Source organism: Mustela erminea, chromosome 19 (assembly GCF_009829155.1).
Source record: "Mustela erminea isolate mMusErm1 chromosome 19, mMusErm1.Pri, whole genome shotgun sequence".
Lineage (NCBI taxonomy): Eukaryota > Metazoa > Chordata > Mammalia > Carnivora > Mustelidae > Mustela > Mustela erminea.
The window spans coordinates 37960943-37974377 of NC_045632.1; the positions used below are offsets into that span (position 1 = coordinate 37960943).

The 13435-nt window shown below is 38.5% G+C and overlaps 1 protein-coding gene across 2 annotated transcripts in view; it reads right to left on the reverse strand.

Annotated features, from left to right (window-relative positions):
* The window catches only part of CDH8 (cadherin 8), a 397301-nt gene that overhangs the window by 263714 nt on the left and 120152 nt on the right, over positions 1-13435 (reverse strand). The gene's annotated exons all lie outside the window — the stretch shown is intronic.

The window sequence follows — 13435 nt, forward strand, 5'->3', positions numbered from 1 at the left end:
GAGGTATTGGGATGCATCACTCTTTTTTTTTTTTAATATTTTTAAAATATTTTTTAAAATTTATTTGACAGAGAGAGGAAGATCACAAGTAGGCAGAGAGATAGGCAGAGAGAGAGGGGGGAAGCAGGCTCCCTGCTGAGCAGAGAGCCCGATGCGGGGCTCAATCCCAGGACCCTGAGATCATAACCTGAGCTGAAGGCAGAGGTTTTAACCCACTGAGCCACCCAGGCCTCCCAGGATGGCGAACTCTTGCACACAGCATTTTTGCTACGACAACTCAAGTCATTCAAAATGGTGTAATCATTTGTGTTGAAACTTATCTGTGCCACATTTTTCTTTACATTTATCAATAGACTCTGATTAGTAAGTTGCATATAGTCTTAATTCAGGTTTTTATGGTCCCTTGTGTTTAAAAGTTACTGAGGGAAAAGAAGGGGAAAGCATGGGTTTCTGAAGGAGTAAAACAAAGCTAATATTTAGGTCTCTAGCTGTATGAAATGGGAGAGATGAATGCATTTATTTGAGCTTCAGTTACTTTGCCTATAATTTAGGGATAAAACATCTACTCTGCAGATTTGATTTTGGAATCTGAGATAATCTCTTCAAGAAATGGAGAAAAAGGAGTAGACAAAGTAAGGGTACAGTAAGTAAAACTAATTGTATATCACATTCAACCATTTGCAACTCTCTGAAAACACAGCTAGAAACCTAGTTGCAACTCAAGTGAAAGTAAGTTCCCCAAGACTCTATCCTGAAAAAAAATGGGAAAAATTAAACAAAACAAAAGCAAAACAAACAAACAAAAAACCTTTTGTAAACACTGTTCCCTCTTTCTTCAGGAAATTCATTTTTAGCAAATCTCAGTCAAATCCAGATCCTGGCTGATAGTATTTCTGAAACACAGAAAACTATGTTTCTCTATTTATTTGGTCCATCCCATTGTTCATCCTATTCTTTTTTTTTTTAATTTTTTATTTTTTATAAACATATATTTTTATCCCCAGGGGTACAGGTCCGTGAATCGCCAGGTCTGTTCATCCTATTCTTGTAGCGCACACGCACATGCGCGTGCGCGTGTGCACACACACACACACACACACACACATACATACTGGTACATGGTTATTCAAGTTACCAACTTGACTTTACAAATAAAAGATTTGTGGGTATGCAAGACTAGTAATTTGCAGGCAGCAAAAGTTCCTAAGACTCTACGTCTGGACTTCTCTCAAAAGAACTCAAGGTTCTCAAAGACAAGCTGTTTTCTTTGTTGTTCGTCACGTAAGTCTGTCAGAACCTGCTCACTTCCATGCAGCCTCCCTGTTCCTACTGATTAATCCACCCCAAGACCCTCTCTGTGAGATTATGGTGCAAAAGATATCCTCAAATTTTCACATTTTGTGCATCATCGGAAGTGTGAGGACTTCTTGCAAGGGCCAGAGCACGTAGGATAAGGGACACCTACAAATCCTCCTTGAGAGGTATGACTTGTTGGCCAGGTCGTGGTACAGAAAGATCTCACTCATTCATTTACTAAATATGAACAGAGAATGTTTACAAACAACACATATATGGTTCCTGCTCTCAAAGACCCATAGGTTAGTGGGAGAGAAACACAAACAGAAAATTTAAGGTAAGTAGATATACTGCTACTAATTATTATTGTCTGATAAACATTTTACACGTATAAATGCAATGTTATTCTCACAGGAAAACTAGATGGCATTTCTCCATTTCAGCAAGGAAACTACTGTGATTCAGAGATTTTTAGGCAACTTTTCCACAGAATGCACTATCAGCAAGTGGCAATCTTCACAGCATAAGCTTTAGAGTCAATTTCCTAGATTCAAATGCATGCTCTAAAGGCTATGATATGAGGGCTATGAAAGCACACAGAAATTTAACTTAACTCATAACATGGAGTGTGGAGGGACAGAAAAGGCCTCCCCAAAGAAGTAATGATTAAAACTTCCGATCTCCAAGAAGGGAGGAGATGCATGCCAGCCACAGGTAATAATATAGATAAAGATCCAGAGAAAAGACAGAGCATACTGTTAGAGAAAGCAAAGATGATTTAATATGGCTAGAGCACTGAGTTAAGGAGTGAAAATGTGGCAAAAAATAAGAATAAAAGGCAAGGCAAGGGCCAGATTACACAGAGTTTTGAAAACAAATGGAGTTTAGATTTGACTATAAAAATAACAAGAGTCCATAGACACAAGGTTTTGGTAAAGAGCCTGACATTATCATAATTTTGTTTTAGTCACATTACAGAGGTTGGTGTGTGCCTGTAAGCAAAGGTCTTGCAGGCAACAGAGGGAGAAGCGGTCAGAGAGAAAACTTAGACACCAATTAACAAAGCTTAATTCTCGAGTTCAGCCTGACACCCAAAACCTGTCATGTCTACAGCCAGACAAAACTCTAATCCCTCTGGTCTGACAGGCCGGCTGCAGAAGCAGAGAGTGTCAGGTGTGCAAAGAGTGATCCCAGTCTTGTACATGAAGTCTTCAATTTCAGGGATCATAATAGAACAGCTACATACTTGAGCTGAATTGTGAGTATCAGTATAATTACACCCTCACCATCTTCCATATATTTGCATAATACCCCCCAATTAAAATGAGTTTAGACTACAAAAGTCAAGGGAAGAAGAAGCATTTGCATTTGCATTTTCCTTTGTATTTCCACTGCCTAGTAAGGTGTCTGTCATACTGTCGGAAACTCAGAAAGTTTTTGTGGAGTAAAGTCAATGTGAAAGAAAAGGAGAAAATAACATTTTCTCATTCAACGTTCAAAACAATGATTGAAAAGGAGAGAGAAAGGAATTTAGGACGATTAGGTCCAGTGATCTAAAATCAAATCTACTCTAAATCCATAGCCCTGGAGTATGTATTCCCCTTTCGCACCCAACATAAGAACTAAGACATGGTAGATGGGCATGTGGATGGAAGGATGAGTGGACGGATGGGTAGCAGATCAGTAATAAATGGATAATAGATAACAATTATGTGATAGAAGAATTCACTGTTCTTAGAACAAGAGCCCCCACTCCATCCCACCCCAGTCTTCAATGTCAACCACATCTCTTTGGCAGCTGTCAAAAAAATAGTTCAGATTACTTTTCAACCTTTTCACACAGGACCCCTCAGAACACTGAAGTCCTCTTGGGACAAGAGAGTCTAGAGAAGATGGATTCTTCTCTTAGTGCCTATTTGAATGCCAGAGGATGATTTAATTACCATCCTGCCACCTTTTTCTCTAGAGTGAGTGATGACAGATGAATCGAGCGAACTACAGGGGAAATTACTTCTTCATCACTTCCTCATCAACTGAAAATCGGTTAGCTCTGGCATCAGAGCTTCATTTGAAATTCTACTCTATCCAGAACGACATCATGGAAGGGTGTCTCATTTTCCTATCTTGCTCTTGAGAAATATCCAAGTTGCTAGCTAAGAAAGCATCATCATCATTCGGAACCTGAAGAGGTTAACGGGGATCAATGAAGCATAAAACTGTCACTTACTGATCCTTGTTTTTCATGAATCTGCTCACATTTGGAGGAGATAGCAAGCTTAGCACTCTTGAATCAAATTACATCTTAGCACTGTCTTCTCTGTATCTACTACCATGCCTGTCAGGGAGAAACTGTGCTATGGGCAGACTGATAATCTCATCCTGGTCACAACCATTCTGTATCAAAGATGGCATTAGGGACTTTGACACAATATAAGTTTTTGGCCTAAGTCTCCAAGATAATAAGAATGCAGAACTTGAATTGAAATCAGAAACATATTTAGGCTGCTAGGAGCTTGAAAGGACAGGTAAAGAGAATGAGCAATAGGGCATAAGGGTTCTTTTCATATCTCCAAACTTCTCCCCACCAAGAAGGAGCAGGGATTAAAGTTAGGTAATAGGCAGAACAGCACCCCAACATTTCCTAAGATGAAGTCGGCAAACACTCTTGTGATCACACACTCTGAGGAAACAAGCTTTCAGTGAAATAACAGTTTTCAAAGTAATTCTCAATATAAACCAAGTTACCCTTAAGCGTGTCTTAAGAGGTAAAAAAGCTAAAGAAGAGACAGTCTAACAGTTAGTCTGATTAAACTAACAAAACACAGCACCCTGTGTTCTTCACAAAATATTATTTTCCTACAGCACCACCACAGCCAAAGATATACCATCTATATCTCAGACATGTGTTCTTTGCATTTTCTGTCAGTTGCTGGTATGAGTATTGAACAGCTTGCACTGGCCATGGGAACTGGTGTCTAGAGAAACAGAAAATTAAAAGCAAGTCCAAGTGAACTCCTTTCTTTGGCTGTAAGGATCTAAAAATATAGTCAGAAAATGAAATGCATTTCCTGAACTACTCATTTGAATTGAGACGATAGATAGATAGATCGATCGATCATTTCCACACAGGAAGGATGTCTACATATAATATTCAACATCGTACCCAGCAACAAGCATCACACCTGACACATAGTAAATGCTCATTAAAGTCTAATTTCACGGGCGGGTGTCCTACACAAGACCTATCTTAACATCCTGCACTTTGGCAATACTTTACATGGATAAGGGGCTCATGTGACTTTCTCAAGCACATATAATTGACAGTGATAGATCCAGATGTAACTCAGTAAATCAGATTCTAGAACATATACATTTTAGCATAATTCCAGAGAGATCATTACATTCCAGGAGCATGTAAGTAGTTAGGTGGGTACCTTCCATTTTCCTAGCAGAGAAGGAGACAGAACAGAAAAGCTTCACCAGTTTGTTACTGAATGAAAATATTGAATGTACACATTTAGCAGCCATGTGTAAGAAACCATACAGGACAGGCACAGTTTATGAACTAATTCATCCTATAAAAGTTTGAAATGTAATAGACATAGACCCAGAAAGGCAGAATACTCAACTAAAGAGGAATGCAAAAGGAGAATATTAACAGGAGGCTGGCAGGCTTTTTGCCAAGAGACTTCCCAAGCCAACATTCATGACCTTGGCAAAATTTCCATCTTCAGTCTAGACTTCATAGGTTTGGAAACATGAAGTGTCAGTGCCACAGTAAATCCATATCTCTTTGTCAAAACGTAATAAAGAAGGTTCCCATTTTTTAAAGCAATGTGCTGATGATAAATAGTATTTGAAATATTTAAGCTATCATGTTGAGTAAAATTTGCCTTTATATAAAGATCCACACACAGTAGGAGTCAAATCATCCTTACCGATAGTATTCAGAGAAAGAATTAGATGGATTAATTTTGTAATGATATCATATAAAAGCTAGCTTATTAACTGAGCTCATCTTCCAAAATGGTCTTAAAAATGCTCTAAGAACACTGAACTTCTACATTCTCAGATTTTCTCTTTCCCTTTAAGTACTGAGTTGGAGTCTCCAACATTTAAGTAATCACAAGAAAACAAAACAAAACAAAACATTGGACTCCCCTTTTCCCTTCTGTTAGATACATTTTTTTTTCTTATGTATGCTGATAACAGCCTGGTGAATATATTAAATCTTTTAGGCTTGGAAGTCAGTATGTTTCTGTAAGGCAACTAAAGATTTGTAGAGTAGTAGTTCAGATTGCAGAGTCTAGAATAAGGGGCTGATGAGGAACAGAGCTAGATTAGGAAAAACTATACAATACTCAGGAATTTACTTAACATCCCCAAAACTCAGTTCTCTTATTTGTAAAAGATTTTAATAATAGTTTTAATACCCTACTTTTAGGGTTTTTGTAATGACTAAAATGTGACAAAATTAATGCTGATACAGGCATGATATCTTTAAGGAATTAAAATATCAAAGTAAAAATGCATATAAGGTCAATTCTTGTGAAGACAGTATTTTAGAATTACAATGGTAGGTATTGTCTATTGTATTTCTGGTCAGAATTCAACAGACAACATCGATTTATAATAAAAATAAGAATGCTATCTCTTGGGGTGCCTGAGTGGCTCAGTGGGTTAAAGCCTCTGCCACCGGCTCAGGTCATGATCTCAGGGTCCTGGGATCAAGCCCCATGTCAGGCTCTCTACTAGGCGGGGAGCCTGCTTCCCTTCCTCTCTTTCTGCCTGCCTCTCTGCCTACTTGTGATCTCTGTCAGCCAAATAAATAAATAAATAAATAAATAAATCTTTAAAGAAAAATGCTATCTCTTGAGTTAAATACAATGAGATCTGGGACGAAACTCATCCATTGGGCAAGGCACTCGAAAATCACATTTTTTATACTTACTCACCCATTAAATAAGCAATGATAGTCAATATATCTGGAAGTTTTTTTTCCCCCAAATTTATTGAGGTATAATCAACAAATAAAATTTTAAGATTTGTTTTTATTACCTGATAACTGTAAGCCTAGAATTAGGGGGACAGAAGTCACTAGGCATTGGATCACTGAATAAATGCTAGTGTGAGCCAGAGTGTGGGTGAATAGTCATAGTGGACCAATTACTAAAACTAGATTTAGGTGCACAGATGAACGAGTGGATGGATGGATAATCACAGAAAGGAGGATGCGTAGCTAGATGGTTTTATTGGAGAATTCATGGATAAAGGAAATAATAGAATAAAGGGTAGGCTGAGTAAGAGTCTAAGCCATCTTCTATTTAGATTCCAACACACATTAAATACCATGCACCAATGGATAAAGGAACAGATGGACATGTTGCTGAGTGGGCAGTCTAGAAGGACCACAGAGCTTCTCACTAAAAGATTGATTTTGGGAAATCATAATAAATTATTCTGTCTCAGAGCACTATTCCCCATCCTACACTAAACAAGACATAGTCCTCAGAAGTTCAACTACAAACTCTAAGAGATTCTCATGTGAAAATCATTGGTACATACTTAATTTTCAACAATTAACAATCACTCCACTAATGTTCTGGAAAAAATCTATCTATCTTAATTAGAAAGATGGGTAGAGGACGCTTGGGTGGCTCAGACAGTTAAGCATCTGACCCTTGATTTCAGTTCAGATCAACTTCTCAGGGTTGTGAGAGGGAGGGGGCCCTAAGTTGGGCTCTTCACTGAGCTTGGAGTCTGCTTTAGACTCTCTCTCTCCCTCTGCCTTTCCCCCACTCATGCTCTCTCTCTCTCTCTTAAAAAAAAAAAATATATATATATATATACACACATTATATATATGTTTTATATATATAATGTATATATACATAAATATACATAATAAATACATAAATATATTTTATATATATGTTTTTGTTTTTTGTTTTTTTTTAAGATTTTATTTATTTATTTGACAGACAGAGATCACAAGTAGGCAGAGAGGCAGGCAGAGAGAGAGGAGGAAGCAGTCTCCCCGCTGAGCAGAGAGCCTGATGTGGGGCTCGATCTCAGGACCCCGGGATCATGACCCGATCCGAAGGCAGAGGAATTAACCCACTGAGTCAACCAGGCGCCCCTATAAATAATGTTTTAAGAAAAGATGGATGGATGGATGGATAGATGGCTAGAGACACAGAGATATGAAAGGGGGAACTTTTGTGTCAAATAATTATACAATGTGATAATACACAATATAAGCAAGGTGAATAAGAGTTAAAAAAAAAACACAGGATTATTAGCCATAAAAACAAGTAGATCTTAAACAAATATGGATATTTGAAGTATCCAGGGTATTTTCAAAAGATCAATTTACAGTGGAACATTCAGTTGTACTGTGGAAAAAGGGGAAAATCTTACAAAAACGTCATGTCAATGTTCTTTATGTTTCAAAAGAACTTGATTAACCAGAGAACTAAGAGGAGTCAAAAATACGAGTTAGATTTCTGATGTGCTAATTACAATTACTTGCTAAACAGGATGTATCTTGTTATCCAAATAACTGACAAGAGCACAGTGGGAAAGAACACAGTGGATAACCAAATGACAGTCATCTCCTCTCTCTGAAATTCTGTATTTATAAAGAGACTGGGATAATCAAAATGCTGTGACCTTGGAAGAACATTGCAAATGAAGTTTAAAAGGAACTACATGAACCTAGAGTTTAGTTTGGGTCATAAAATAGGGTGTGACATTGGCAGATCATCCTTTTCTGTGATCACAATGCCTAATAATAACTGAGCTGTGTTGCCCAGTATTATCCCTTGAGCTTTTGCAAACTGTCTCGTTCAAAGTCTTGTTAAGAAAACAGAGGATCGTGATCAAAGTCCAGATTTAACAGAAATAGCCACAATATCAAGTCTCGCCCATGACAACTCAATGGGTAGATGAATGGGCTGATGGCTGGATGAGTGAATGGATAAAAGTGTTGAAAATTAAAAGAAGAAAGGTAGGGAAATGGTTTTATTGGACAATGTAGGGGTGCATGAAAGAGTGGATGAGAGGACTGCCAAGTGAACATATTCACAAATTCCTTTTAGACAGATGAGAATCCAAAGACCTAGTCTGAAGCACAATACAGTAGTTCCCCCATCCCAATTTTCCTCTCCCTGGTTTGTTACTCTGAGTCTTGAAGCACATGATCCTCTTTCTGACCGATCATCAGACCCTCAATAGCAGCCTAAAACTACATCACAGCGCCTGCGCCACTCATTTCACTTTGTGTAGGCATTTCATCCTTCTGCATCATCATAAGATAAAGGGTAAGCACAGTACCATGTATTTTGAGAGAGATCACATTCACAAAACTTTTATTATAGCATACTGTTATAACTGTCCCATTTTATTATTTGTTACTGTTGTTAATCTCTTAGTGTGCCTACTTTATAGATTAAACTTTATCATAGGTATGTATGTACAGAAACAAACAGTAGATGCAGGGTTTGGTACTATCTAAGGTTTCAGGCATCCACTAGGGGACTTGGAATGGATCCTGGTGGATAAGGAGGGGACTACTATACTAGATACGATCTTGGACAAGTCATTTAAGTTTTCTCTGTTAGGGGCACCTGGCTGACTCAATCAATTAAACATCCAACTTTATTTATTTATTTGTGTGTTTATTTATTTAACAGAGAGAGACAACAAGAGAGGGAACACAATCAGGGGGAATGGGAGAGGGAAAAACAAGCTTCTGGTTGAGCAAGGAGCCCAATACGGGGCTTGAGCCCAGGACCCTGGGATCATGACCTGAACTGAAGGCAGCAGCCCAACCAACTGAGCCACCTAAGTGCCCCAACATCCAAGTTTTGATTTTAGCTCAGGTCATGATCTCAAGTTGTGGGATCAAGCCCTTCGGCAGGTTCCATACTCTGTGGGGAATCTGCTTGAGAGATTCTCTCTCTTTCTTTCTTTTTCCCTCTCTCCCCACAACCTTCTCTCTTTCTTGTAAATAAATAAATCTTTTAAAAAAAAGAAGATTCTCGGGGCGCCTGGGTGGCTCAGTGGGTTAAGCCTCTGCCTTCGGCTCAGGTCATGATCCCAGGGTACTGGGATCAAGTCCCGCATCCGGCTCTCTGCTCAGCAGGGACCTGCTTCCTCCTCTCTCTCTCTCTCTGCCTGCCTCTCTGCCTACTTGTGATCTCTGTCTGTCAAATAAATAAATAAAATCTTTAAAAAAAAAAAGAAAAAAGAATATTCTCTCTCTTCGTCTCCCTCTATCTTGCTCACGTGCTGTCAAAATTTTTTTTTCTCTATTTTAGTTTCCTCTTGTTAAAATAGTAATAAGACGAACAGCAACATTATCCCCCCCCCAAAAAAACTATCTCGGATTGTTATAAGGATGGCATGTATGTGAAATTTGGCTTTTTTAAGCTATTACTCTCCTAAGTACCATTATCCATATAGCAAAGATTTGAAAATGGAGCCCAACATACTATCAAATTGCCAGACTGTGTGTTTCTCTAATCTGTCTCCATTCCACTAACAAAGCCTAGAAATTGAGAAAGTACCAAACAGCAATAACAACAAAACCTGAAAAGAAAATCTGAAAACTAAGATGCCCTCAGATTTCATACCACGGATCTATAAAGCTGTTGGAAATCTGTAAGTCTCCTATAATAATAATAATGGGAAATTTTTATGGAAATAGTTTATTACATTTTTTACAATTTTTTAAAAGTTAATTCTACATCCAATGTGGGGCTCCAACTCACAACCCCAGGGCCAAGAGTCACATGCTTTACCAACTAAGGCAGCCAGGCACCCTTGTTTATCACATTTTCTTTTTAAAATTTTTTTTAAAGCTTTTATTTATTTATTTGACAGAAAGAGAGAGAGAAAGAGAGCACAGAAGCAGGCAGAGTGGCACACAGAAGCAGCCTTCCACTGAGCAGAGCCCAAAATGGGGCTCGATCCCAGGACCCTTGAATAATGACCAAGCCAAGAAGAAAAGCCTCGGCAGAAACCAAACTTGCCAAAACCTTGATCTTGAACTTTTAGCTTCTATAACTATGAAAAAGTAAATTTCTGTTGTTTATGCCACCCAGCATGTTCTGTTTTATTTTGGCAACCCTAGTAAACTAATTCATCCTTCTTGGGCATCCTAGCCACTTATCTTTGATACCCTACTTATGTAAAATGGTGGCTATGACTTGCAATTGTACTCCTAGTAGGCTGTGATTCCATTTGTGGAACGCTAATAAGTCGCCACAGATATATCCACATCTTAATTCTCAGATCCTATCAATATGTTACCTTACCTGTCAAAAGAGACTTTGCAAATGTGATTAATTTGGGGTCCTCGAGATGGGAAGATGATTCTGGTTTATTCAGGTGAACCCAAACGAATTACATGGATCTTTAAAAGAGAAGAACCCTGGGACACCTGGGTGGCTCAGTCGTTAAGCATCTGCCTTCGGCTCAGGTCATGATCCCAGGGTGCTGGGATCGACCCCACATCGGACACTCACCCTGCTTGTGTTTCCTCTCTCGTTGTGTCTCTGTCAAATAAATAAATAGAATCTTAAAAAAAAAATTTGATAAGAACCCTTTCTGTCTATGGTCAGAGGGAGACAAGGCTGCAGAAGGGTCAGTGATTCAAGCCTGCTGCCTGTGAAAACTAACCGGGAAATGTGGGTGATCTCTAGAAGACTGAGAAGGCAAGGAAAAAGATGATCTAGAGGTATCAGAAAGGAACACAGTCAGGGACCTTTATTTTAGCCCAGTGACATCTGGGTTGAACTTCTGACCTACAGAAATATAGGATAATACACTCATTTATTTTAAGCCCCTGTGTTTGTGACAAATTGTCACAGCAACAACAGAACACTAACACCTTATTTTCAATCAATGCAGTTATAGAATTGTTGAAATGTTGGTTAAGTTTACATATCATATGTCTACCGACTTTGCCCCTTCTAATTATACCTTCCTTAATTTATAAAATAAGGGGAAAACCTATTCATTTACTTATCCAGCTATGTCTTGAAGAACATCAATGAGTTTCCACTAGATACATTTGTTTCCTATTTCATTTAAGTGTTACAACATATTATGAAGTACATACTGGACTCTTCATTTTGCAGATTAAGAAACTGAAAATTAGGGGCACTTTCGTGGCTCAGATGGTTAAGTGTCTGCCTTCGGCTTGGGTCATGACCCCAGAGTCCTTGGATCAAGCCCCACATTAGGCTCCCTGCTCCGGGCAGAGCCTGCTTCTCCCTCTCCCTCTGCCTGCCACTCCCCCTGCTTGTGTTTTTCTCTCTCTGTGTCAAATAAATAAATAAAAATCTTGAAAGAAGGAAGGAAGGAATAAGGAAGGAAGGAAGGAAGGGAAAATTTGATTATTAAGTCATGGCTCAATGTCATATATAGTGAGCAGTGGCGAAAAGACTTGAATCCAAGTCGATCTGCTTCTTCAGAAAAAGCTCACGTTCATTTTATTGTTTTAATGTTGTATTCCAGAATCGAACATGGGGGAAGAAAAATAAAAGTATCAGAAACCAAAGACTTTACTGTTCACAAAGTGAAGACCTGTTTAAGGATTTTTTTTTTTTTTTTTTAACAACAGGCACCTAACATATTACCTGTTTGCTTAAGAAGAGGCTTATGAGAACTGCGGTCAAGGTAGGGGTCATCAATTCTGAGGTACATACAGAGTAGGAAACAGAGTCCTAGACTGAATAAACTTGGAAACCTATGATACCTAATGAACACCTCCGAGTCCTAGGTCCCCAAAAGCCCCTGTGGGAAAGAGCCTAATGATAGAAACCTCCCCAGGGAGAGGAAATGAGAGAACTTGCCCTAGCTCTCGGACAATCTAGTAAGGCTAGGAGGTAGAGCTAGGGAAGTGAGATGGGGCGTTTGCAAAGTAACAGTGTCAAGCTAGAGAATTATAAGATAACACTTTGCAAATCTGAATCTCCTAGTGGGAAATATTTACTCAAATGACCATATAACCAAACCTCTCTTAAGAAACAAAACAAAAACAAAAACAAACAAACAAACAAAAACCCCAACCTTCCTTTGTACATTCAACAACACTGATAACACAACAGCATCATAATGGGTACTATGGGGGCACCTGGGTGGCTCAGTGGGTTGGGCCTCTGCCTTCTGCTCAGGTCATGATCTCAAGGTCCTGGGATCAAGCCCCGCATCGGGTTCTACTCAGCGGGGAGCCTGTTCCACCCCCCTGCCGACTGCTTCTCCGCGTACTTGTGACCTCTCTCTCAGTCAAATAAATAAATAAAATCTTTAAAAAAATAATAATAATGGGTGCTATGTAATTTCGAATATAAGAAAAAGTTCCAACCCACCTAATTTCTTCTTCCTAGTATTTCTAATGTATTTGTGGTAAGAAACTATAATGAGTACATGTATTCATAACATCTTCACCCTCTTGATCATGAGAAAAAGTGTTTCTGGCCTAGTGGAGTCTTAGGCCATTAAAAGTAGATCAAATGGTTCTTTTGACCTTCTTCCTATTAATCAGATATGGTGGTTTATTTGCAATGACAAGTTCAAGAGCTAATAATACAGAAGCAATAAATGTGGACAGGAGAGGGAATCAAAGTGACAAAGAGTTTACATTGGTGGGGGTTGGAAAAAAAGATTAGCTTTTTCGTGTATTATTTATTTACTTTCAATTTTGGTATATTTGAGAAAAGAGATTTGGGAACTTATGAGAACTTATGAGAAAGATTTTCAGAGATACCAGAAGGAAACCAGGTTTCTAAGTGGTTTCATTTAACAATAAAATACAGATTTCACTTTGGCATATTATAGAGTGATTATATTAAAGAAATATGTTGCTTTCTAATTACCTTTGAATGTAAGAGTGAAGGTTCTTTGAAAGAGACTATGTACTGAAATAGATTTCTTATAGGTCAGCATTGCACAAATTATTTACCCTGTGTGTGTGTGTGTGTGTGTGTGTGTGTGTGTGTAACCTGTCAATTTTGGAGCAATGGTGGGAAACTGGGTAGATTGGAATGAAAGCTGTAGTCCTGGTGATTTAATCACCTATAGTTATATTTAAAAGTGGCCAGTGTTTGTCATCAAGGTACCAGAAAAATTC